Here is a 26624-nt window from a genome sequence, read left to right on the forward strand (position 1 = left end):
TTTTATCATCCTAGAAAGGAGACGAGGCCCTGTTTCAGGCGGCGGCACTTCAGTGGTCAGTAGCTACTGGCTTCGCTGCAGGCCTGCGGGGCACGCAGTTAACGAGCTTGCCGGGGCGCAGCTAGAGTGGCCGGCATGGAGAACACTTAGAGCCGTGGCGACAGTAGCAGGTGCGCCAACTTCTGTTGCCTTTTGTGTTCTGGCTGGACTGCGGTGGAGCCTGGAGAGGGACCCACACCCTGGGGCTAAGCAGCAGGGGGAGGGAGCCCAGACCCCTCCGGGTATGAGGGGCTCTGACAGAATCGTAATATGACAGTGGAACCTTCCTGGTTGTAATTATGCTGGTATATGGGAACACGCTCCAGTTACTAAAGCATTGCACAAAGAAAGATGTCATTATGCTAACAGTCGTGTGTTCACAGATACCATATTTCTCAACATTAGTAACGTTACTCGGTGTTGGGATTTGGGGAGCATTTTATACACAGTATAGTACCCAGTTTCTCAAACTTTAATGAGCATGGTAAATGGCCCAGGGCCTCAATTAAAAGGCAGATTCTGACTCAGTAGTTCCAGGCGGGGCCTGAGATTCTGCACTTCTGTTTTGTCAGCATCCCAGGTGATTCTGAAGCTTCTTTTCCAGAGGAGGTATCAAACATTGTTCTGTTTGCTCTGTCTCAGGGCACACATCACAGCCATCAAACACTGCCATCTCTCCCTGTTGTGCTGGCCTCTGTTTAGGGTTGCCAGGTGAGATCTGTGTGTCCCAAACATACTTATGTAGAAATGATTCCTTTTTTATCTGAAAATCAAATGTTACTGGGCTTCTGGCGAAACCTGGCCAGGCCAAGGCCTGCTAGCCTCTTCCCACATCTAATTGGCTTCCTCTACTCTTGTGGGAGGGAGGGTTGGACAGCTTGGAATTACAGCGCTGCCGACAGCAAGACGGCCTTGATTCCTTTCTCCCTACAGTTGCTTCCCCAAAGCCTCAAATACTAACTCTGTTCTGCCCAGACCTACCTGCCCAACTCCTCTCTCCCGGGTTCTAGGGCTCTGAGCCCCAGCTGCCTCCTTCCCATCCCTGGTGGACTCTGTATCAGGATCTCAAACCTAACACACTGAAAGCAGGATTCCTGACCACCCCTCCCATCTCTGCTTCTGTTTCACCAGTTTCTCCCCCAAAGTCCGGCATCTCAGTACATGGCACTGAGGCCAAAAGCCCAAGAGCCATTTGGGGTGCTGATCTTTCTCCCACACCCCCTTTCCAGCCTATCAACTCATCTTGGTGGCTCTCTTGGCCAACATTTCTCCAAGCCACCCTTCGCTCTCACTCCCACGGCTGAAATTCCTCTCTAGGCCAGCGTCGCCTCTTGCCTGGACTAGCGCTGTGGGCTTAGCTGGTATAGAATCTCTTTTCTTTGCTCCCTACTCCCCACACAGCTGCAATCACATCGGATCGCCCACCTCCTCCCTCCTTGGCTCACACACTGAGAGCCTTTCTGTAGTTCCCTGATGGAATTATTGGCTAGAAGCTGGCAGATGGGCAACAGAGGTTCTGAATTGGGGCAATTTCCCCTCCCCCACCCCGAAATTGGCAACGTTTGGAGACATTTTTGGTTGTCACCACTGGGGGCGGTCCTGACATCTAGTGGGTAGAGACCAGGGACACTACTCAACATCTTGCAATGCATAGGACAGCTCCCACCCCTCACCTCTCCACACACACTCTGCCCCAACCCCTGACGCCAAAGAAACTCCAGTTCTAAATGTCAACAATGAAGAGGCTGAGAAATCCTGGCCTGAAGTGTCACAGTGTTTAAGATGAAAAAGTCAGGAACACTGCCTCCAACTCAACTGGAAAGTTCTGGAGCTGACAGCCACCCCTCTGCATTAATGACCACCCTCATTCTGCTGCCCTGAGGGAGGATCAGCTACCGTCTGCATCTGGACAGACAGATGCAGCAGAGGAGCTGTGCAGGGAGCTGCGTGCTGCTGCCCAGTAAGCAAGCATGACTAGGAAGCTCTGAGTTTACATAACCTCGAGCAAGTCAGACCCCTAGTAAAGAATAAACCAACTGAAGACCGAAGCCGCGCACGCCGAGGGCTTGCCTTTCCAAAGGTCCCAGGGGACAGCCGATGAACGCCTTGAACCGCGGGCTCTACTTGACTGCCCAGAGAATCTGCAGACAACAAAGGCCTCCGATTTCCCCCTCCAAGCTGTTAGCTTTAAGCGAAACCAGCCTAAGAAAGTTCCCTTTGGTGTCTCTTGATGATTAAAGCATGATGTAGGCAATGTGTTTTGATCTCTCAAAAACTATGAAATGTTTTTTCTTCTGTTGAAGCATCTTTTCCAGTGACACTTTAACAAATTAACAAGGGCAACTGCAGAAAGTGTATTTTTTCCACCTTGAAAAAAATGCAAAAACAACTATTGTTCTTTTCCATTTCATTAACTGCACAGACTTGCTAGAAGGCTGGCCTTTTCTGCCCCTGGGTAATCCCATGCCGTGTGAATACAGCTGCTCAAGAACTAGCAGTGGCTAATTATCTCCCTCCACTAGCTTTCCTGTTCACCATTTTTAACTCAGGGTGCCCCTGGTGGGGAGGAAGCACTATTTGGCACGGTTTACCAGAAGAGCCCTCCGCAGTTCCCTGTCACTTGATAGGAAAGGCCCAAACCTATCTTTGTCCGACAGGTTTTAGGAGCCCCGCGGTGAGCAACAGACTAAGCAAAAAGGCAGGGCGCAGGGCGGAGATGGGGGCCCAGTTTTGGCAGAAGACTCCGTGAGAGACACAAAATAGATGCCTGCCGGAGTCAGATGTCGGAGGGGGTGGGGACGGTTAGGGTGTTGAAGACAGCGGCCTCTCTCTATGCTGCGAGTTCCCAGCTCGGCTGCACGTCAGCATCACCTGCAGACCTCACACAGCACCGGTGCCTGCGCTGCGCCCCGCCCTCAGACTCTGATTCAGCTGGCCTGCGGAAGGCCCAGGGCAGGGACATTTTGTAAGTTTCCCAGTGACTTTAATGGACACAGTGCTGGTAATCTTTTGGACCAGGTCACTCTTTGTGGTGGGGCCGTCCCATGAACTGTAGGAAGCTGAGCGGCATCCCTGGGCTCTCCCCACTAGTTAATGCCCTCCAGTGGTGACAACCACAAATGTCTCCAGGTATCGCCACCCCACTTCTCCAACCACCACGGTGGAGACCCCCATCATGGCCGCGTGCACAGTGTAACTCCCGGGCAACCCAAAGAGGGTATGGTGGGGGCGGCGGGAGGTTTGCAGGTTCTGCTCTCTAAAATAAAACTCTAAGAAATGAGTTTTTCAATGTCCCAGCCTCAGACTCTAGGTGGGATTAGTGGCGTGTTCCACAGCTCTACACTGAAAGACCTTTCCTCTCCACTGTACGCACCCAGACTGAATTAGCTCTGTATTATTTATAGGCTACATTTGAATACACAAATCCACGGCCAAAATGATTTACATGATGTTAAAGATCTATCTGTGAAAGAGGAGAGGAATTATTCTCTCTCTAATCGCACCACTGCCCCTGTAGGCAGCTTCCAATCCTCCTGTCCAGGCCATTCCCAGGAGAACTTTCTAGCTTTAGGCACTCTGCTGTGGTCATCACTAGTCATTTGTAAGTTGATAAATTTAAATTCACTGAAATGAAATAAAAGTAAAAATTTGGTTTCTCAGTCACACTAGTCACGTTTCAGTTGCTCAACAGTCACATGTGGTTAGTGGCAACACTATTTTAAAGCAGATATAGAACATTTTCATTATTGCAGAAAGCTGCATTGGACAGTACTGTTTAACCACAGAATTTATAGTGACAATCTCATGCTTAAAAACCTCTGTTCGCGCCCCGCTGCCTCTAGGATCAATTTCAACCATATTAGCTTGAGGTCCTTCACTCTCCAATGCTAGCTGTTCTTCCAAATTCCTCTGCCCCCTCAGCCTTCTTTGTACAGATCGTCACCTCATAGGAGAGACCATGCACTTCTCTACCTCCCAGCTTGGCCCATGTTCTTTTCTTTTCCACCACCCTTTCTCTAACTGCTTCACCTAGAAAACTCTTACTTGAACTTTTGGTTCAGTTCAGATGTCCCTCCAGCCCTCTAAACCCCAAACAACTGCTTCATTCCCTGTTTGCCCCACAACAGTGATTACCTGTCTATCACATACTTGCCACCTTTTCTCATAAATGGTTGTTTCTGTATGTGTCTTCTTTGCCTAACTCAGAGCTCTTCAAGATCAAGGAGTGGTTTTATTCCTCTTTGCATCAACCAAAGGCTAGCACAGTGTGGGCACTCACATTTCAACTGAAACAATCAACTAGATAACGAATGAAATGGCATGATTAGACACATTTCACACCAGAGAATTCCAACAACCCACCGTCCATGAAATCGATGGCATGTCTTTGGGGTAAGAACATCTATCTGCCTTTTATTTGCTGAGCAGAATGAGCATATCTAGTGACAAGAGGGCTCTTTACTGGGTTCGAAGATAAATTCGTTTAAAGGTTATATCTGATGGGTTGACAGTCACAAAGAATAAGCAAGAAAATAAAGAGGAAATGTATTGTTCTCTTATGTGGATTTCGTCTCTTACGTCAATTTAATAGAACTCTTTCAAGAGAAAGAACATTTAAATGGAGAAAAGATGAAAAGGACCAGCTTAGCATTCCAGCTAGTGTTTCTTCCCTGGCATATTCTTGATTTTTTTTTTTTGAAGGGTAGTTCATCTGCATTAACAGACCCAGGCTGTATCTTACACTTCCTTTCTCTTTCCCTCAGCACCTAAGACAGTGTGCAGCACATAGCTGGTGCTCGGCTCACCCACCTCCTCCAGGAAGCCTTCCTTGGCTTCCCTAGCTGGTTCTACCCTCTTTGGTGACCCCACAGCACACTTTTCAATCACGAATGTACACACTGCATTACATACTATTTTCTTGATGTGACCATGTTTTTCCTGAGGGCAGAAACTGTATCTTATTATTTGCATCTTCATGGCCAGAGTGTCTGGCACCACAAATAAGTCTTTGTTAAATACAAAAACCTTGGGCAGCAGGCAGTCCAGGTTTTAATAGAGAACAATAGTATCTCTTTGTAATGGTTAATGGTATTCATGAGAAATTTTAGAATGTGGAATGAAAAGTGAGGAAAAGTTTATGAGTACGAACCTATTTGGATGGAAAAAAAAACCTTTGGTGTTACGTGGCCTAAATAAAGATAGTAATCATTAAATAATTCTAGAACGTAGAGACAACGCTAGGAAAACAATCCTTGCAATATTCCTTTTAAACCTAATGATTTCAATCCAAGGAATAAACACTGAAGACTTAGTATAAGCAAATCAGTGTGCCAAGAGAGAAAGGAAAGAGAAAAAACTTCTGCCAGTTGACATTTCATAACTCTATGACCTTACGATTCTGAATACCTACATAAGGTATTTTTAAACCTTGGCAGTCACTTCGGGTAGATTTCCATGAAGAAACAGTCATTAAGGAGTCAGAACTTGCATGGATTTCTTTTACCCAAGTTTACCTACAAGCCAGAGCCACTGGGTCATTTTCAGATTCAGACCACTGGTTTGTGGCTCCTTCCTGGAGTGGACTGGACAACCATGCGCCACTTGGCAGTTTTCAAGGTACAAGTTCATCCTGGTTTTTTTTTTCCCCTTAAAGGAGATACTGGGAATTGAATCCAGGCACCTGGTGCACGCCAAGCATGCGCTCTACCCCTGAGCTATGTCCCCGACCCCATCATTCTGTTTTATGATCTGCCCACTCCTCTAGTGGCCAGAGGGGTAACCGCCCTTCAGAAGCACACTCCCAGAAAAGGTGTGAGGGAGGACCCTGGAAAGAGAAGCCTCTCACAGCACAGGCTAAGCCGCTGGCTGTACAGAGGGTGGGATTGGTGACCCACTGAATGGGCCTGAAAGCCTTTTCAGCCACACAAAACCTAGAGTTCCTCTATTAGCATATCAGAGGTGGCGCAGTGGTGGGAAAGGCTGCAGACGACAAAGGACACGGCTGGGCGGCATTACCTCATTGGTGCTTACAGAAGCGAAAAAAATGATAATCGGGCCAGGCCTGCAGTGATGGACAGATGTTGACACAGTTTCTTGGGTGACCACCATCCTCTTCCCCCACCCCCTCACCGTGATCTGGACTCAAACCCGCCCACCGCCCTCCAGAGGCACAGGCCCTGGCCAGTATACCAGGAAGGGCCGCGTTCCCATCAAAATCTCTCTCTCATTAAAATGAAGACATAGTTTCAGCTTTAACTTCAATCATGACCAGAAGGGATCTGCCAGCTTTTCAGACTTGAAAGCTTTACTGGAAACATAACTTGAGGATGAACAGGAGAGTCAGTTGCCAGCTCCTAATCTTCATAGAGCACCAGGCTGCTTCTCAGGACTCAGCTGCCCGATTACTTTATAGTGAAGGGGAAAGATGTTCAGTGAAAAAGCACCTTCACATTCTCACTGTCCTAAATGCTTTCCCTTCACTGAAGTCTGAGGCCAGTGTCCTACGCTTTGTAGCATGGTTCTCAACCGGAGGTTATTCTGCCCAGTGGACACGGGGCAGTATCTGGACACATTTGTGGCTGTCACAGCTAAGGGGCGTGTGTGCTGATGGGTCGAGACCAGGGATGCTGCTAAATGTCCTACAACGCACAGCGCACCCCCCACAACACAAAACTATTTGGCTCAAGATGTCATAGTGCCAAGGCTGAGGAACTCTGCTCTACAGCCACCTTTGTGAATATAATTTACAAATTCTTTTCAAGATAAATTGCTATTGATAAATGGGCAGTTCAAGAAATGTATATCCCCATGCCAGCTTTACTGAGAATACTGAACAGTTTTTGACAAAGAAATGGGGCCTAAATTATAATTTCTCATCTTTGGCTGCATCACTGAAAGATTTGCTCTAAGCAGTGGGTGTAAAATTTTAGAAAATTGTATATTGAGCACAGAGGGGTGAACATGTCCCTGCACGCTGTAATTTGACTTTCTCACAGCCAAAAACACGTCTTTTACTTCACGCTCAGCTGAGTCTTAAATATACTCCAAATGGCATAAAATTTGAAGAATTCTTCCTCCTCACTTGGAAATATTTATAACCTCTTAGAAAATGACACATTTGGGTAGAATATACGTTGTTCAAACATATATATATATATATATATATATATAATCAAATTTACATTTAAAATCACATGTTATAGTAGGTTTGTATTATTTCATATCATGTTTTCCTGGATCAAAGGTTTTTCAGTTCAATATTTACAAATCAAAATGTTTGTAACCCTATATATACATGTACATATGCATATATAAAGACATGAAGAAAAATATATATTGTTTTCCTTAATGCCAGCTGTTCTATCCAATTAGCTACATGTTTCCCAAACCACTCAAGATTCAAAACTCTAAAGACTACTGAGCAGTGGTTACTATATTCATTGGTATACAATTTAGATAAATGCCTTCTTCACAGGGCAAAGTGGATTTTATATGCTGGGGGAAAAAACTGCAGATGATTTTAATGGACTTTATAAAGAGGAACATAAAATGGAGACCAAACTGACTTGCCTTCATCCATCTTCAATTATGTTATAAAAATACGCAGTTTTTTTCCTTAAAAGTTCTTAATTAAAATTACTCTCTTGTTTGGGGATCAGTCATGCCAGAGAGACATCCAAAATCAGAGTGAGGCTCTCTGGTAAAGATATTTCATTTGTGAAAATAGTTTTACTTTCTGTAAAACCCAGTGTCATATATTCTAACACACTGGTTCATTTTAGAAGCAATTTGAGCCTTAAATGCATACTCATTGCTTAAGCTCTCTACAGGCTGGTTGAATCAGAATACCTGAGGATGGTGTTAAAACAAAACAGCACGCACGAACACACACACACACACACACCAGGCGATTCTAACATGTTACCATAGCAGGAAGGCGGGACAGAACCCCAGGTCTGAAACAGATTATCACAGGCAACCAATCAGCAGGTAAACTGGGAAAATACTGCCCCATAGAGATAGTAGGGACATTTCTCTGTCTTAGTCTAATGGGAGTGGGGGGTGGGAGACTAGGAGAATAGCAGTAGATGAATACACTGGTATGTAATGACTTAGGGGTGATTTAACAGTGATTCATTTTGTTGTCGTTGTTTTTAACTGAAGAACACTCAGTTATGTGTCCATTTCTGGTGTACAGCATAATGTCCCAGTCGCGCATATATATATACATACATTTGTTTTCATATTCTTTTTCATTAAAGGTTATTACAAGATATCGAATATAGTTCCCCATGCTGTACAGAAGAAATTGGTTTTTATCTGTTTTATATATAGTGGTTAACATTCATTTATAACTTGCCATCCTGATGGATGAGTAAGATGTCTCTGTGGAGAGCTAAGAACAGCAACCCAGCATACTGCGGTGAACGCTGGGGCCAAGGGGGTGTTCTTAGTGCCGGCTCCTTGCCCACCGAGCTGCGAGCAAGCTCTGAGAAGCCCCTTCCGTCCCTCTGGCCTAGGTTTACTCACCTCCACAATAAAGAGGCTTGGTTATGTGATTCCTACTGTTTCGTTCAAATTAGAGATAAAAATAACTGAGTGATAATGACGAATTTAGAAAACAAAACAATTTAACATTTTGTATTTTTCTTAAATTTATAAAGCACTCTATGGCAAAATAATAAAGAATTTATAAAGGAATTTGGGGGAATTTGTAATTAAGACACAGATTTCATCACATCAAAAAAAATGGACCTAGTGTTATGGCTGTAAGATATTTCTGTAACTAAATACATCTTAAACGGAAGATCAGCAAATTTTTCTCTAAAGAAGCAGACAGTAAATATGTCAGGCTTTGAGGAGCGGGCTACAGAAAATCTCTGTTACAACATTTCTTTTTAATCACTGAAAAATGTGCAAAACAGGTGAAGGGCAGGATTTGCTGACGCCTGCCTTCAACAATTCAAATGTGTATTTGCGTAAAAACGAAATTGCTTGCTTTTACCTAATAACAGCCCCCAAACACTGCTACTGTTACATGTGGTTACATGGAGAGACTGAATCTGGGCACCAGAGAAGCCTGCTGAAGAGGTTTGTGGTCAGGGCCTCCTGGGGACACCCAGCCGTCTGCTGGGTGACCAGCCTGTCCGGGTGTGCCTGGCCTGTGTCTGGCACGTGCCTGCTTTCAGCACTGAAGGCTACAGTCCAAGACATTTGGGCTGGTTGATCACCGTGTATCTAGAATTCTTGGCCAGGTTTCTTTCAAGGGAAATCTAAGATACATTGAAAGGTAAAAAACTTGAAATGGAAATGCCTTCAGGAGCTTGAACTTATAAACAGTAGGCAGAGACCCCAGTTGGAAAACTTGAAAGGGAAAACTGCGAGAGAATATTTTGTAGCCTTTTTTGGATTAAGTTCGGTGGAGCCTAAACCCACCTTTCCATTAACAGTCCCAACCCGACAGGCCAAAGACGAGGAAACCGCTTATTCACAGGTGCGTCAGGTGCTCTGCAGTACGAGTTTACAAATCCTCTGGACGTGATCGGTGCTGGATGTTATGATGAAACACAGCCCAGCCTTATTATTCAGAAGTGACAGAGTTTAGAATTACCTCCTGGGTTTGTCTGAAGAGAACACGTAGCATGAAACTGGCCAGGAGCCTAACTATGAATAGAAAGCTTACTAGCAGGGATTGCTTTGGAAACGGCCAGGAATAAAAGGAGGGAACAACTTTCTCACCATGCTTTTGTTCTGTGCATTATTATCATTCATTTGAAAGACTGCAAGTTCAAGGCTCAAAAGGCTATTTCTCTTAAGAACGTGCCTTGAAATTACGTAAACACCGCCAGGGGAGCTTTGTTATGACCACATGGTTTTCCAGTTGTATTTTATAAAAACAGGAACCCTTGTTGAAACATCAATATTAAAAAGCAGATTATGATGGCTTGAAAGAGGATGCCACTGAGTAAAACAAAATCAAGGATATAATTGAGAACCTTTTGTAGTCTTCTTTCATTATTATCAACTTGTTCTTCCAATTCTAATCCTATGTTTGGAACTATGACTGTGTCTTTATGACTCATCCTTTTTGGGTCATAAAAGCATCCTTTTCTCTCACCTTCAAGTCAGCTTGGCATCAAAAGCTCTTGCCTCCTCTAAAGCTGTGGCTATGGGTAGTTCTCTTCAGACTCTGTTCTAGCAATCAGTGAGGCTGCAAAGTAAGCACCCACTTCTCTAAATGGTATTCCTTCCCCTTCCGTGGTATACAATCGAGAGAGGGAAGACCCATTTAGGCAGTGGCTTGATGTCTTGGTTCTATAAGAAACCCAGCAATAAGTGTCTTTCCCTAAGTGGAAAAAAGCTTTCCTTTGCTGTAAGATGAGTCAGGTGGGATATCAGGACCTCCAACTAGGAAAGTTCAGAATGGTTCAAGTGATCACAGATAAGGAGAAAAGGACCAAGGGCCACGTGGGTGCACTGAGCATGGCCATGGATGGTTCAAGCAGTGGAATTTTAAGGAAGTACTAAAGTATTGCTACATTAGCTCTCTATTAGTTCCTGCTTGCCCATCCCCATTCACTCAAAGCTAGAATACAAGTGGACATCAACTTCCTGTTTCACCAAGTGACAAGTCAGGAAGCTCTATCATTTTTCAATAGCATTTTAATACCTAAATTCCAACACCATTGGATGTATGCAAGTTATATTTTTCTAAATTATTTTCTGAGCTAAACCTAAATGAAGGAACTTCTTTTTCTTAACGGCCTATGTAGATAGCTGAGGACTTATCCTACTCCCTTACAAAAATTCCCACTAAACACTGGCTGAAATTGAGCCCCATCCAAACCCAACCTTGAGACGCGAGCCAAATGGCCCTACTGTCCCTGGCCCCCTGTGCCTTCTACAGCCATGGGTCCAATCCCTGGCTTAAATATCTTTCACACGAGGGTCTGTTCCATGGCTTCCTGCTACTCTGTTAGCAGTGCCAGTCCCACTGCCCTCTGCTTCTCGGTTCACTCAGGACCACAGCCCCCTCATTTTTGTGTTGTCTCCTTAGACTAGTTATTCAGCCAAGCCTCTTAGCTCCAGCACCCCCTTCTGTACTGTGCCCTCTGATGCTATGGCTGGAACTCTGCCAACATCATTGCCCCTCTGCCATCTGCCTCCCTGTCAGGCTCTGCCAGGAAGGGGTGCGAGATGGAGGTAGAAGCATAGAGGATGGGACAGGACTTCTTCCCCTTTGCTGGCTGGTCCTGTCGGTGTCATCCCAGCCATGCTTCCTTGCCCTGGCAGTGCTTGCTTCCAGTAGCAGCTGGTTCCAATGTCCAGTATTATTCTCCATCACCTTAAAAGGTATCAGCTGCAGCCTACTGGTAGCTGTTTCCCCAGAGGCTCTGTTCATAAATTTTGGGTTCTGATTATTCCCATCTCTTCCATTTGTTCCTGCAGGCCCAGGAGGGGTCACTGCTGCCAGTAGCAGTGACTACCTCTGTGTTACTTCAGTCTTCCCTCCTTGTCTTCTCAATCCATCAATACCTATTTACCTGAGTCCCTGTATTAAATTCTCTCTGTTATAATAACTCGTGTGTTTCCTCCTTTCTCAACTATATCATGACAGAGACACTTTTCTATAAGCTGCCAAAGTTCTGATCCCTCACACATGCCACGTATCAACAGAAGGGAGTCTGGAAAGACACCTTCCAACTTGTCTGGGATTTACTGTCCCCTCACTGAGATCTGTGTGCCTTTATAAAGTGGCCCCCAGAGGCCCCTCTACACACACACCCCTATCATTGCTTTGTGACTCCTAGATGGTTTGGCCACACACCCAGAGTTCTGCCCAAGGGTTCCCTTTGATCTTTGCTCAGAAAAACCAACCTCCCTACTATGAAACTCCAACAAAGAGCCTAGACTCCAGGACATTCCTATCATCAACTCCATCCTTATCAGGATAACCGTATCCTAGTCAGAGTCAGGCTGCTTTGCATTCTATTAGGAGAGTTGGCCCCTCCCTAGAGGGCCGCACACTAGCTGATCAGAGGGCTTCTAGACAAGCCCTAAGAGTCCTCATTTTAGTCCCATGAGTCACTTCTTAGCTACATTTACATTCTTAAAGATAAAATGGACCTTAAAAATTATCTATCATCTATTTCAACCTTTCATTTTTAGGAAGGATCTAGGCATTCTATGTTTTTTTTAAATGATAATTTAAGGCAAATAAAAAAGAAAAAGGTCAAATAAGTAATTCACAGAATACTAATTTCTGTCTACCTGATGCTGTGAAGCAGCCAAAGTATTCAAAGGAAATTTATAAAATACATTCAGATTTTTTTTTTTTGGTCTTTAACATGGGTCTAGACATCTTCAAGCATGGGGTTACAGTCTTACCAACTGCCAGGTCTGGGAACATGTAAATTTTATGGAAGACTGCTAAAGCAATTTTCCCATAATTATTCAGCAGCTGTCATTCCTAAAAATTGTAATTGCAGTGAAATAGAATGTTTCCACGTCATGATGAGGGGAGGCAATGTTCTGTGATCGGGAGCATGCAGTGCCAGCGAGGAAGACAGCATACAATCTGAGTATCTCGAAAAGAAAACGAAAATACTGCTATAGCATATGAGGCCAACACTTTTCAATTACCCGTAATACTTTACAATATTCTAATCCCTCCTGAACCAGTGGTCACATTCTGATGTGATCCCATTTAATCCTGTGTATTTTAGTCTTGATATTTGACTGTGACACTCTCAACACTATAAAAAAAAAAAACTGTAACAAAAAATGCTTATGTACGTTTAAAAAAAACACTTTGAACAACAAACTCTTTCTTTTCGCCGTAAATGTAAAGCAGCAGCCAGAGTTGAAAAGCAGGAATGGTTCTCTGTACGTATGTTTAAATGTTCTCATTCCATTCAGAATGTTAGTGCTGTGATTACCTGCTGGTTTTCTATTGCTACATAACAAACTACCCGAAATTTTTAGTTTAAACCAGCAAACATTTATTATTTCACCATGTCTGTGCATCAGGAATTCAACAGCACGTTAACTGGGTGGTGGTTCACAGGCTTTCTGAGGTTGCAGTCATCTGAAGTTGGACTGGGACTGGAAGATCAGTTTACAGGCTCACTCACGTGGTTACTGGCATGCCTCAGTTCCCAGTGGGCTGCTGGCCAGAGGCTTCAGGTCCTCCATAGGCCTATTCAAAACTTAGCAGTTTGCTTCCCTCAGAATAAGCAATCTTTGAGACCCTGCTTTTGAATCTCTACCTAGAAGTGAGATTACAGGATCATAGAGTAGTTTTATATTTAATTTTTTGAGGATTGTCATACTCTTTTCCAGTGTTTGCACCATTTACAGTCCCATCAATGGTGCACAAGGGTTCTAGTTACCCCACGTCCTCACCAATGCTTGTTATCTTCTGGTTGGGTGGTTTGTTTATATTAGCTGTCACAATGGGTATGACATGGTTTTCTCATTGTGTTTTTGATTTGCATTTCTCGAATGACTAGTAATGTTGAGCATCTTTTTATATGCTTGTTGGCCATTTGTATGTCTTCTTTGTAGAAACGTCTACTCAAGTCCTTAGACCATTTTTCAATTGTGTTACATTATATCGTTCATTTTTAATTCAGGAAACTAAAGAAAATAAATGACTGGTATGTAGGTCAGTTCCTAGTTCTGTCTTGGTTAGAAAACAGAGGATCAGGGCTCAGCTAGAACTTGCATAGTTCAATTATTTCTTAATATGGCCTTTGTACAGATACTCGTGTGCACTCCACCTCGCTCTTCCCTTGTGCCCTAGAGATAAAAAAGCCCCAAAGATCTGGCTGGAGGCCAGGTAAAAAGCCCCAATTTATTACATCGTAGATGAATCGTATTTGAGGCTTTTGAGAATCTTCTGACTTCACTCAACCAACTTGCTTTCTCTACACAGACATGGATTATTTTAAAATGAACTTCATCTGGTTATTTAAGAGAATGTGTTTTTCTGCCAGTCAGATGATTATTGTAGGATTTTAAGCTTACTGTTGAGACTTTAGTACATAAACTCTCAAAACATTCAAGGAATACATAGGGTCTTTGGTTGCTTTGTGGTACCTCTGTCTTTAGGAAATCTCTCCTGTGCCCCGACCTCCCTCCCACACCACCCTAGGGCTCTGACCAATTTCCTACAGCTTCTAGATCATTCTCATGCACCTCACTGATTGAGAGCCTTCTACTCAAAGCTTCAACAGGTTTAAAATTAAGTTTCCACTGCGGGAACATTTTTCATATTTAAAATTAAAATTGCGGCACAGCTCTGACAAGAAAAGTAGCATTTTTAACTAAGGTGACACCAAGTCACACATGATACAGATGAATCACTTCATGATATTTGCCATACTTGACAGACAAAGCAAGATACTTCGGAAAAATTAGGTACTAGCTTCTAGCATCTGTCTGTGTAAATCTATTTCTTGAAAAATGTTACATCCAACCTTCTTTTGGGGGATTAGGAAATAACAGAGTGACTTTTATACAATCAGATGTCAGATTTTCTTATGAATCAGGAAGAAGGTTATAATGTTTACTTTAAGGGACTTTTTTTTTTTAAGCCACAAACATTTATTTACTATTTGCTATTTTCTAGCATTATACTGGGTGCTGGGGACAGAAGAATCAAAGGATAAAGTACATTTTCTTTTTAAAAGGGACTTCTTATTTATAGCATTTTGTCTAGTGGGGTTCTGGAGCCAGCTCACACTGGCCCGAGCTGATTGTTTAAAAATTCAGGAATTTTGTGGGTTAACTGACATCACGTTGGCAGCTTGAAACTGCCCACGATGCAGGCATTTACACCATGGGAGCCAGCCAGTGCTACAAATCAGGACTTCTACCAGCACACCACTGATTTGTCCCTTCTTATAAAAAATTCACAAGCAAATCAACATGATGCATGACGTGCCTACCATGTCCTTTTCAAGATCGTGGACCAACACCCCCCCCAAAAGACACTGTTTTTTATGTAAAATTTCTAACCTATTTGAGGGGGGGAAAATAAACAGCAAAGATTAAGCAAAACAGTATAACATGAACTGTGAGGTCAAGAGAAGTCCAAAGAGAGAGAAAGGAAGGGGCACACATGTGGTGGAGACTTCATGAAAATGTTGGACCTTGAGCTGGGCTTTGAAGGACAGGTAGGAAAGAAAAACGGGCACTCAAGCAGACAGAAGGTCATGGAGAAGAAGCAGGAGGCAGACAGAAGGAATGAAGTCTCCTGTGCCTATGACAAGCCAGTCTGGAAGGAGACAGCGCGGTGACGGGGGCGGGGGGGGGGGGGGAGGTGGATAGCTTGCCACCATGTGACAGCACAGTGCGTGAAGCCTGGCTAACACATCACCTCATTCTCATCTTCAAGCCGAGCCCCGCAGACCAGGCCCTGAGGCGCAGGGAACTGGTGCGTCGCAGCTGCGGGAGCCTGTGTTCAGAGCAAAACGTGTGTCTTTGACCCCTTGTTCAGCATTCTTGCCGCTGAACCATGCTGACCCTGCTCATCTACATTGTAAGGCAAGTAACGCAGAGGAGCAGCAACGAAAAAGAATTTTAAACAGTATGTTTAACACATTCTGGTTTGCTGTAAATATGCAAATAGGATGTTCTGGTGGCTCTGAATGACAGTAAAGCCGAACTTCTAAGTATAACTGCTTTCAAGAGTTCAGATACAAGTTCTCTGCAAGGCGATCACAGCTTTACTGTGTTCAACCCTAACTGTCGACAGGAAACAGAATTAAAACCAGAGTTTGATTTCTAAGAAAAAGAAAACACAGAACAAGTAAAAAATAGTGTTATCTAAACTACGAAGGCTGGATTCCTAGGTCCCCTGCAAGTCACCTTTCCAAAGAGATACACAAGAACTGAACTTCTGAGCTTAAAGTTTTCCAGGAACCTGAATGTCACAAACACAGTGTTGAGCACAAGAAGCCAGACACTGACGCCATACCTAGCATTTCATTTCTACAAAGCATGAAAAGTCAGGCAGAACTGAACTGTGCTGTTTAGAAGCCAGCCATGCGGTTGCCCTTGGTGGGGTGGGGTGCACAGTGATAGGACAGGGTCACCAGAGAGCTTCTGGGGTGCAGTAATGTTCCATTTCTCCACCCAGGTGCTATTTTCACAAGGTTATTCATTCTATAAAAACTCATCAAGCTTCCACATATAACTTGCACATTTTTCCTTACGTATGTCCTACTTTGATGAAAAAAAGCATTTACATATTTCCTGGATCCTTAAACAGGATAGAGGCAGAACTATAATACTTTCAGACACAAAGACTGTTGGCTGCAGGGAAAATGCTCAGTGAAAGAGAGTGAAGTGTTAGAAGTCTGGCTCCAGCAGGCGCTGGAGTAGAGCAGCCTTGGGAGATAGGACAGGGATAGGCCCTGGAAACAGGGTCTGGTACAGTCTGGCCCCCCAAAGGGGTGCCAGAGTGTAGCTGAGGGATATTTGAGAGGATGAGATACAGAAGGCAGCCCAAGGTGGCATATGATATAAACTATTATTATATAATGGGTAACACTAGGATCTAGCCCACTATGGGGGCCGTGTTCCCATCTTTCAGCTGCCTGGTTGCCCTTTGAGGTCCTAATTGAGAAGAAAACAATTTTAGATACAAATGGCAAAGGCCATGCTCATACAGGCAAAGTAGAATGTGGGATCTTCAGTCACTCACTGAAAGGGATACAATTAACAAAGCAAGGCACTGGACCCCTTGAATTGCAGTCACTTATTACTTGTCAGAATTTCAGCAAATATTCAGAATCATGGGATTTCTGAGCAGAAAGAGGTATATAATTAAAGAAACGTGCTATCTTATCTCCTTTCTAGGTTTTCTAAGCCTGTACTTACATCAAATTAGATCATCAGAAAGTTCGGGCCCATGTTAGGTTTGTCTCCTACCTCCTTGGAGCAAGAGCCTGATCTTTTACAATGCTTCAGAGAACACTGGGGGTCTGATGAAGCCCACAAAACCCTTTTCAGAATAACTAAATGCATACAGAAAATGCATGGGCTTAAAGAAAACCACTGATACTAAAATTTAGTTATCAAATATTTCAGTATAGCAGCATACATGCTTGTTCATTAAAGCAGGTACAAACAGGAGCGGCCTGAGGTCTACTGCAATTGTAATTTCAAAGTAGCAGTGAGAACAGATGAACTTTTGAGATACCTGCAACAACTGTACCATGACCACAAAACATCTGTGGTGTCTACCGATGGCAAAGTAACAGGTTTTGCTAAAAATCTGTGCTGGCTTCGTGCACAGCTGGAGAAAATGCCAACAAGTATCAGTAAGAGAAGTTGATGAAAACAAGGATGCAGGTCTCTTCCATCCAAGCCCATGGGTCCCATGAATTCTACACACACACGAATCTGCTGAGCCCAGGTTAACAATCTCCAACTCTAGACCTATATTTGGGCTTGTGAGCCATTTCACCATAACATTCTTGATTTTTTAAGGAAACGGTTTAAATCCTTGTGTAATGTGTAGTTCAAAGTCTCCTGAATCAAGGGATCAGACTTTAGCTTTAAGAGAAGCCACCTCTGTAAACTAAGCAGGGCTATATGTAACTGTCCGACTTACATTTTTGCCCACATTAAATCTTCCATTTATTGACAGTAACTATATTAACCTTTGTGGCTTGCTTATTAGCCTTTCTGACTTTTCACAGTTTTAGTTTTCTACGGCTCTTCTTTGAACCCAATTTGATGTGTGTTTGTATTGTAAGCCATCGTGCGTGCGTGCGTGCGTGTGTGTGTGTGTGTTTTAAGCAGTGTCGTATAAATACGCAAATAAGAGTCCTTGCCTTATCAAACCTGGGGTGGCGGAGCCACTAGGAGGATCTGGGGGCCCAGTCTCCAGACCCCATGATCTTTCCTAGACCCCAATGCCTACTGACTGTTTCACTGTGTGCTGGCCAAACTAACCAACAGATTAGATATTTAGATATCCTGGAAAAGCAGAGTAAAATGGCTTTATTTCTGGGCACAAATAAAAATGACATATTTTCGGGAAGGAAGTTCAGAGCTAAAAGCCCATAGGAACAGGTAGGTGGAAGGAACAGAATTTGCTAAGGATAATATGTCAAACCTCACGTCGCTCAGGTGTGGGAGGAAGGTCTCATTTATGCCCTCCATGCTAAAGAAAGGGCAGAATGCTCTCTAAGTACCCCAGTTTGGCTTTTATGTTGTCTGTCCATCTCATGAAGTTGATCCCAAGGTGCCTTGTGAAAATTCTAAAGTATTAGAAAGGCGGTCAGCTTCAGAAAGCCTATCTACCCTGCTCAAGAGAGCACCAATAAGTTTCTGTATTCTTTCTGGACCATTCTTGACATTTAAAATTTAATAGGGTAATTCCATCCTCAACCCAAGTTCATTTTCTTCCACCAATTCTCCCTCCTTCAAATACACACACAAACAAACTGGATTATTCCAAGGTCTGAACATTTTGAAACAAATTCATGATCAGGAGTAAGAGTTTACTCTGAGGTTGGAGGAAGGGAAAAAATCAGGATGAGCTCTTTGTTAATGTCATATTTCCAAATATTTGAAAAGTCACAGGTAACAAGCATAAGACTTAGAACCAGCTTACACTGTAATTGAGTATGGGTTTATAGTTACGTGGGAGAGACTGGTCTCCAGCAGACAGGAATTGCCTCAGAAAAATACTCAAATGCAGAGGGACATCTTGTGTGCTGGAGTTAACACAGGCCCGTGCCCCATCACCGAGGGGCACATCGGAGAGTCCACCAGGACTCATCTCTTGGCAACAGCAAATTTCCTCTTTCTAATCTTCCCACCACTACCCACCCTTCATTTAAATGTGATTTTTTTTTCTTGTATTGATTGCAATTTTAAAAATCTCTCAGCTTAGGGAGAAAAATTAGAAGAGTCATCTACTCATCATTTTGAAAGATGTTAGAGGGACAGAAAAAGTCTTCTCATTCTGACTGATTAAATTCATTGTATGCCCACCTGATATACAACAAACCTATTTGCTGGATTGGAAAGGGGTCCCACATGGCAGCCGAGAGAGAAGACAGATGAACTGCATGCTAACTGTCCTTGCCTTTATTTAGCAAATGCTCTGGGTGGGATTCTCCTCACTAATCAGCTTGAGAGTGACCATGACAATGGAGGACTCCAATTTAGAGGCAAGGCCATCTTTAAATGTGTTCTCCATTCTTCTGCCTCTATGAAAGTGACAGTGACAGTACTTACTCCTCCTTGGAGGCAAGACCATCCTGAATTATTCTCTCCATTCTTCTGCCTCTACATCTGAAGCAGGAGCTACATGGGTCACTTGTAATGGGTTTTTAGGTAATCATCAAAGTCAGTTCTTAAGACTTGAGCTGAATGTCTACCCAAGCCAGCCAGCAAGGGCACAGGATGACCTTCAAACCCTTTACAATGGTCCCCTCTTGGGGCCAAGGATTAAAAAACCTGTTAGCGTTCCCTTGAGAAGTTCCTGACTCCAGGGTAGACACTGTAACAGTTTTATCAGAGAACAGACGAGGAGTTTTCCATCACTTCCCCGCCTGCTGTACGGCTGGGTGAACACCTTTCTCTGTCATAGCCTGCACTCCGTGTGTCCCACACATCTTTGGGGTCTCACGAGACTTATGCCCATATAATTGGCACATTTGAAACCAAAAGAACTTGAACTATTACAGGAATAAACTCACTCTACCATCCTTCATTTCTGTTCAAGACACAATTTTTAAAGGACTTTCTCTCCTGCATTTGAGAGTGAAACATGGCATAAAAGCATGCAGGGGGTTTGATTATTTGGACAAATGGTCTCCCCATTTTCTCAGATCTCATCTTGCTCAAAAGCTATTGCTCAAGAGCTTCTAAAGAATTGCTCTCCACTGCCTATGAAGTAAAGCTTAAGCGTATCAGCCTGCACTAAACGGCACCTGCAATTTGGCTTCTGACTCATGTCCCCCAGCCCCCCTTCCCCATCACACGTTCCACGCCAGGAATACTCATGAAGAGCAACACCCTCAAAACGCCACGCTCTCTCCTCTCTTTGGACCTTCACACATCCCATTTTTCCAAATGACTTCCCTGATTTGTGTGCCTGGGGAACTCCTATTCATCCTTCAAATCTTTGCTCAAAGCCTCCACATCCTAGCGCCCCTCCAGGCCAACTAACCCTCCTCCTCTATGCTCCAGACACCTCTTACATGTCCATCTGCAAGGGGTCTCACTCACCCTTGGCTACACACCCTGGGTTCACTACATCAGAATCTTTAAAGGTGAGAGGCAGGCATCGGCATTTTTTAAGACTCCCCAAGTGATTCCAGTGTTTGAGGACCACTGTTTTTTCCTCCCCAAATTGAGGACTCCAGGCAAGCAATGACTGCACCACTACTTTGATAAACTTAGTGCCTAGTCCCACATCAATAAATACATAGAGCCTGGGCAGTAACTTTTTAAAATGTTTTTGTCACTCATGAATTCTTTGGAAAGTAACTCCAGGGAATAGCAAAAACTGCTTAATCCAAATCAACATACTTCAACATTTTTACCAGCAAACTGAACTTGTGTATTTCTGAACAACAGAGCCACCTTTTGCAAACCACTTCCCAGCACTTTTAGAGGAGGGGGGACTATCCCTCCAAAAGTTCTTTTTTTCCCCTAATGTAGTTGGATATATCTTAATCATTTAGCACAGTCAGGAAAAAATATAAAAAAGAAATTAAATGAGCAAGTTCCTTTCAAAGGCCATCCTCACCCGCAATGGGGGAGGTGGGGATTACCTAGCAGAGTGCGGGTCCTCCTCGCAGAGTCGCCGGTCCTCGCTGTCGGCTGTTATCACTACGGCTTCCTCTTCCCGGAAAGGCTGCCTTATTAACTCGCCACACGAAGGCTTCTGGAGATGACAGTATAAGACGAAATAAGATGACTTTCCAAATGTTTCCTTCCATTAACATACAGCCCATACGATTTCTTAACCTTATTCCTCATCAGCAGAGAGGTGTTTGCTGCTTCAGAAATTCAATGGACATTACCCAGGACACAGGCAAAAAAGACCCAGTTCTGTTTCACCTCTGCTCACTCTATTTGGCTACCGCTGTATAAGGCCTGCTTTTCTAGACCCTTCTTTTCTTCCCACAAAACCCTGGCTCTACCATTTACCCAGAAAGCCTTCAGATGGTGTTTCAGGACTAGCCAGCTACTTGTTAGGTTTAATCACACACCTCCACTCCTACACAGCGGCTTGTCTCCTTGGTCTTGGGATTCGCGCCCCCACCCCCAAACCCGAGTCATCCAGGCACAGTCCCATTTTTTGCCTCCACCTGAGTGACTTTCTTTGGGCAGGCTGCGTTTGTCAAGCCTTAAGTGGCAACATTTATTTATGCCACATTTCTTAGTATCTAAGGTACAAATCAACTCTTCAAATGTTTCAGGCATGAATTAAAGTGACAGCTCTCCATGTTACAATGACAGCAAAATGTGAGTTAGCTGCAAGTCTCAGTAAACAAGTGTGTTTTAATTTAATTTTTATCCAACTCAGGATGAACTTAAAAATCACTCTCTTTTCATCCTTTGGTTTCATGCTTTAGTAAGTGCCATTAATTCAACAAGGTTTTTGTTTTGACAGTGAAGTCTTCCGTAGCGTGGGTTCATAATTATGACCATAACTTTTCACTGACTAGGCCTTTAGGAATTGATAAAGGAGACACAAGACCAGACCTTCTTGGCACAGACTGGCTAGCTGCTGAACAAACCCCTCTCCTCTTCATCTTGGGCATCCACATTTCCCAGCTGTCCTAGCAGTTAGGTGTGGCCATGTGACTACATCCTGGCCAATGAAATGCAGACAGAAGTAAAGTGGGTGAACTCCAGGCCTGGCCCATTAAAACTCTCCAATCACCATCGTCCATACTCTTTCCTCTTGTCTCATGACCTTGGAGGCCATATGTTGAAAACAGCAGAGCCACATAACGGAAGAAGCCTGGGTGCCAGAATTCCCCCTTAGAGATTGTAGCCCAGCTGTCAGGAATACCTTTTTTAGACCTTACCTGAAAAAGAAAGAACTTTCCATTTTTTTTTTAATTTTTATTTTTTGTGGGTGAGGGAAGTAATTAGGTTTATTAATTTTTTCGAGGAGGTACTGGGGATTGAACCCAGGACCTTGAGCATGCTAAGCATATGCTCTATCGCTTGAGTTATACCCTCCCCCCAACTTTAATTTTTCAAGCCACTGAGGCTTTGGATTTATACACTACAGCAATCATCTCAACTAGTAAAGATTTATGTTGTACTTTTCTTTAATTTAATTTTTTTAAAGTACAGTCAATTACAATTACAAAGTCAATTACAAAGTACAATCTCTGGTGTACAGCACACTGTCCCAGTCATGCATATACATACATATATTCATATATACTGCACTTTTAAAACTAAAGTGTTATTTTCTCCCTAATAACAGTAATATATTTTCATTGTTTACTATTTGGAAAATACTCTACATTGGTATACTCATGTCACCTGAAAATGCTTCAAGAAATAAATCTCTGATAATGGCAAGAAACTTGTTAATCACAATATCCTTTCTTTTTTCTGAACATGGAAAGGTATATATTTAAAAAAAAAAAAAACCTCCCTTAACTGAGACGCATTATTCTAATTAATGTTTTAGGAATGACAGAGGTTATTCTGATAACTAAATCAACTCAGAGTATTAAGTGATTTTGGGAATTGTAACTTTCTCAGATCCCCAAGACATAATGCAGTCAGTTTCAAAGACAGTATTTCTATTTTACAACTAGGATACAACTTGGGCTCTGCTGGAAACTTTCTCATCCCGTATCAGCACATGTGGAAATGGAAACTGTCATGCGGTGGAGGCTAGCAATAGTAAGTCATGTTTCTAACTTTCGTAAATTATATTCAAAGCTTTACATTCAGGGTCACAGTCCTTCAGACAACTGTTGAGGCTTACTGTCAGCTACACGATTCTTTGTTTACTCACTCAGACATTTATTAAATACTGACCATGAACTGTCTAGGTGTTTGGGGCATGACACTGAATGTGAAACAGACTTGATAACTGAGGAGCTTATAGTTCTGGGCACAGGGGGACTAATTCTTGTGAGGAAGGAGACAGGAAAATCTTCATACAAGATTATACCTGAGAGAGGTCTAGAAAGGAATGAGAGTGTGACAGGAATAAACGAAGGAAGGGCATCTTAAGGCCTAAGATTCTCAACGAATCTAAAGTATCTGGGGGATGATGAGCTCATTTGGGCCGGAGTTTAGGGGAAAACTGGGGAGTACCAGAGGGGTCTGGAGACGCAGATTTGGACCTAATTATACAGCCTTAGATGATATTCTATAAATCCTGAACATTAATTTTCTGTATAAAAAGGGAGGCCAACAAATAGATAATTGTAAATGGTAGATTTTAAGCAGAGCAGTGAGTGGCCTGATAATGTCAGGTTTCAGGGAAATAATTCTAGGCAGAGCATGGAGGATGGCCTAGGACAGAGGTAATAACCCTGGAAGCACAGAAACCAATTAGGAGGCTGGCTGATGAAATATGGAAGTAGAGGAGGCATTTGATTTGAGAGATGTTTCTGAGACAGAATCAGCAGGACCTGTTAGTTGTTCGGGTGTTAGGGAAAAGGAGAAGTTAAAGACGCCTGAGATTTCTAGCTGTGGAATCTGGGTGGATGATGATGATACCACAAGCTAAGAGGAAATTTAGATAGAGCAAAGCAGAGGTTAAAGTAAAGAGATGGGTTCTCGACATGTTGTGATTAAAAGTGCTTATGCAGTATCCAGGTGGCACAGGAACTAAAAGTACACTGTAGCTTACAATCTCCAAGTGTTTCCTTATTAATAGTTCATATTAACTGCAAATGAGAAAAAGGAGGCTTTACAGTGGAGAAACCCGGAAGTCCCTACCTTAACGAAACGGTTAGTCGACACCAAAATGTCTCCCGATACAATGCGATGTCCCAATAAGGATGCCACATCACATGAAATTCTTCAAAAATTTATAAGCTGATCCTAATCATGAGGAAACATGAAACAACCCCAATTACGTTACGAACAACCGCCCTGTATTCTCCAACAATGTCAACGTCATAAAAGGCCAAGAAGGGCGAGGAACTCCATCTTAAAGGTGACTAAAAAGACATGACAATAAACTGTGACCGTGGATAGGGTCTTGGGTTGGAGGAGAGGGGAGCGACTACTAAAAAACATTATCGAGGTGTGGCCCATAGCTGGGTCGTACCTTGTGGGCTCCAGAGACTTCGGACTTGGGTCACATCTTCGCGTCAAGCCCTCGCGCCCGCCATTTCCTGCTCTGGCGCGCACCTCACCAACCCGCGAGACAGCCAGGAACTACCCGCGAGACATCCGGGCACCACACGCGAGACATCCGGCCACTACACGCGAGAATTTGGGCAGTACTCGCGAGACATCCGGGCACTACATGACCCGCGTTCACGGCTCGCGCGCATGAACAGCACAGCTGTCTTCCAGCCACTTTCGCGAACTCGTCCGCCTGACCTAGCAGATGTGGCCGAGAATGGATCGCTGGTGCCCACATCTGTCGTAAGCAATTGAAAGCTCCAAATCCCAAGAAATCTGGTTGGCACCTACGGCCCGCCACCCAGTTCTACAAAACAAATGTCAAAAAACTTTACCTCAGTCTATGACTTGCACACATTTTATTGGATCATATATCAGAAGACAGGGAAAGGTGGCTGCTAATCTCATTCACTGCTGATGGGGCGTTCCAACTTCTTCCAGAAGATTAAATGTATTTGTAAGATTAAAATTCAAAATATAAACACCTTTATCTTAAGATTTATGTAGTAAAAGCCTGAGAAAAACAGGTAAGAGACACAGACTAGAGAGCTAATGTCTAAAAGAAAATTCTGCAACAAATGAGAGAGAAGCTATATTTGGAGAAGAGAATACAGTTTTCTCAAGCTGAAGAAAAATATTTCATTTTCAGGTGAGAAGCCCCTACCACAGTCAACACAAAATTGACAAAAATTGTTCAATACCTGGATGTGAAAAGCTAATGTTCTTAATGTCAGAGATGAAGAATGTCATAGATCTTCAGGAAAAAAAAGTTATCCATAAAGTACAAAAGCAGGCTTCTCCTGAGTGTCAGAGTAACAGGATACACAAGACAGCATATATAACGTTTTGACGGGAGAAGCTGTGTGTGACTCAGTGTATCAAGTCATAGAGAAAGCCACAGAAATAATTCTCATTTATATATGGGCTCTAAAGATTGACTCTCTCTGAAAAAAGTCACTCATGGGTGGACTATGAATGACTGAAAGATTAATCAAAATGAAGATTTTTGACGTAGAAGTACATGGTAAAAGTCCTGATGGTGAGTGTAAAAGTTAATTAAGAAGTCTATATAATTATTATAAATATGGTCTAGGTGGGGGAGGGTGTAGCACAAGTGGTAGAGCACATGCTTAGCATGCACAGGGTCCTGGGTTCAATCCCCAGTAACTCCTATAAAAAATAACATTAAAAAAGTAAACCTAATTACCTCCCCCACCCAAAACAAATTTTTTTAGAAAGTAAATATGGTCTAAAAGCACTGCAGATGTTTTTAAAACTTCAAATTTTAACCCATTCTGTTTCTTAAAAAATCTATTAATAAAAAGAATTTAGTTCAATTAAAAAATTATTGAGACTTGAGCAAGTTTGAATTAGAACAGCATGCTAGATGATGGTACCATATATCACTATTAAATTTTCTAAATTTGAGAATTTCCCTGTGGTCATGTTAGAGAATGGCATTGTTCTTAGAAAATACTGAAGAGTCACTGGGAAAAGGGCTATGTACACACAAGAGAGAGGGAAAGCCAATGGGATTAAACATTAACTGATGAAGCTGGGTAAAGGGTGTATGGGAGTTTTGTGTTATTCTTGCACATCTTCTATACATTTGAAATCATTTCAAAATAAAATGTTTAAAAATAGTTCTTTAAAACTGTAGGATCAGAATGTTAATATTCTGGTGAGAGCCATTTCCATGCAGTAGTCAGGGCTAAATCCAGTTTGGGTAGCTTTATGGATCAAGAGATGAAAAAGTAGGGAAAATGAGAGGTGATTCTTGGCCCTGAGATACAGATATTGTACCTGCTTGAGTCTTGGATTTTCACAGTTTGAGTTTTCATAGGCAGATCACATATGTAAAGTCAGTGATTGATATGCCCATATATATTTATTCCATGCTATAATGTAATGAGACAAATTCCTCAGGGCTGTCATTGTTCTAAATAGCAAATAACAACTCCTAGACTGAAGTTAGAGTTCTGGCTGAGCTGCAGCACCAGGTGAGGAAAGAGAAATGCCAGAATCCTGAAGATGCTGAGGTTTGTTACCAGTGACCAGGATGCATTCTCACCAGCCCCTCCCCTCCCTGAAAAGAATTTAGTTCCTGCAAGTCTGGGCAGGATTCTTGGGGCCAGTTGAGTGATAGCTTTATTGGCTCTGGCCATCAGTAGCTACATAATTATACTCTTTACTCATGAAGCAAAACGGAAGTG

At 43.0% G+C, this 26624-nt stretch overlaps 1 pseudogene; it reads right to left on the reverse strand.

Annotated features, from left to right (window-relative positions):
* The window catches only part of LOC140691761 (casein kinase I pseudogene), a 66222-nt pseudogene extending 41799 nt beyond the window's left edge, over positions 1 to 24423 (reverse strand).
* Between the last annotated feature and the right edge of the window lie 2201 nt (positions 24424 to 26624).

Source organism: Vicugna pacos, chromosome X (genome assembly GCF_048564905.1).
Source record: "Vicugna pacos chromosome X, VicPac4, whole genome shotgun sequence".
NCBI lineage: Eukaryota > Metazoa > Chordata > Mammalia > Artiodactyla > Camelidae > Vicugna > Vicugna pacos.